This window comes from Oryzias melastigma, linkage group LG16, assembly GCF_002922805.2.
Source record: "Oryzias melastigma strain HK-1 linkage group LG16, ASM292280v2, whole genome shotgun sequence".
NCBI classification, from domain to species: domain Eukaryota; kingdom Metazoa; phylum Chordata; class Actinopteri; order Beloniformes; family Adrianichthyidae; genus Oryzias; species Oryzias melastigma.
Window position 1 is genome coordinate 10043892 of NC_050527.1, and position 1824 is coordinate 10045715.

The window sequence follows — 1824 nt, forward strand, 5'->3', positions numbered from 1 at the left end:
TGTTAAAAATAAAGATATTTAAGAACATTGGAATGTTTTCTCAGCGATTTTCTTTTGAAAATCCTGATGCGGCCCGGCCTCAACTAGACTTTGCCTCCAGCGGCCCCCGGCTGATTTGAGTTTGAGACCCCTGCTTTAGAGGTTGTTGTTTGAGTTATGACAAACCAATAGAGACACTTGCTGTCAGTTTAAAGCGTTTTTAAAAGAGTTATTGGTCCCGGAAGTTAGCTTTCTAGCTAGCTTTGTTAGCTTTTGTTTTGTTAGCCTTATGCTTGACTTGCTGCCGTTTTCTGGTGATGACATTTTGTGATCTTTGCTCAATTTGCTCAAGTTAAACGTATATCATTAATGAATGATTAAAAAGAAATACTTCTAAATAATCAGTTTTTATGAATGGTTTTTTTCCTCTCTTTTTAGATACTTCCAAAACTAACAGACAAAGTAAAACAACATTCTTTTCTTGTTTCCCTCCACAATAGTGATGATAATTCTGGCTCAAAATTCAATTCTTTTGCATTCATTTTCCTAAAACAGTGGCTCTTTCTGCTACTAAATGGATTTTTAGGTTGTTTTTGCTATATTTAATTTATTATCAACTACTATGTAGGATTATGCACAAAATCCATGATGTAAATATGATTTTATTCATATAAAGTGTAAATTATGTATAAGCTGCTATTTATCCCTTCCAGATAGAATGTACAAAATGAATGATAAAAGAACTAACTATTAACTATTCAGTTTTTAACTCTAAACATTTTAAGCTTTTTTCTTTTTAAACACATTTGAAGCGAACAACACAAAACTCTGCAACCACGACCCAAATGCAAATTAAATTGTGCAAAAACCACTAAATCAAGACTTTCAATTCACATTGACATTAAGAAAGACAAAAGAGTTTCAGCTTTGAGGATGTAATCTGTTTCTTCTCAGTGATGATCTGCTCTGTTTTAGAGAAGATCCTCTCAGTTCTCAGGTGTCTGGACAGGTTGATTGTGGAGCCATAAATATATACAGAATATATATATACATATAGAATATTTCCTGCAGACAGTTCCTTCATACTATCAAGAAAAGTCAAATGATTCCAGTTTTTTCTTCTTTTTCTTTTCATTTTCTTTACGTTTTGTGTTGATGTTTTCTCTCTATTTCTCTCCCTATTTGGCTCTCGCGCTGCTGAACGTGTAAGCCCCTCCCCCTCCACCCAGCGCTCAGCGCGCACACTTAGCCCAATGCATCATGGGGACTGTAGTCGTTAAACTCACGCAGATTTGTTCACTTTTTAAACTGTCTGACGTTGGATCCCGCTGGAAGCTACACCGCTAAACACGAGCTTTAGCTGTTATTTTAGTTGGAACTGAGAGACTTTATGAGCCGAATCAGAACAAGGAAGTGAGGACGTTAACCACTTCTGATTGGTCAGATTGATGACATGTGATCAAGCCTCCAACAATGATTGGTGGAGACAGTTGAACGGGGCGGGACATTTCTAAAAGCTGAGTTTGCAGGTAGTTTTGCAGCTGGATTGCGGTAACATCATTCTGATTAGTCATTTATAGAAACAAAGAAATATTTCTTTTACCATCTTGCATATTCCAAACTATACAGTGTGAAATCAGGGCCGTTTGAATGAACACACAGCTGATACCATAGTGATGGTAAATGTTTTAGATATGTGAAAATGAGTAATTTCCCGCGGCACACCAGACCATCTCTCACGGCACACTAGTGTGCCTCGGCACACTGGTTGAAAAACACTGCACTAGTTTCTCCAGGTCCTGCTTAGACATCACATCTTTAATCCTTGAAACATATTTGAGATGA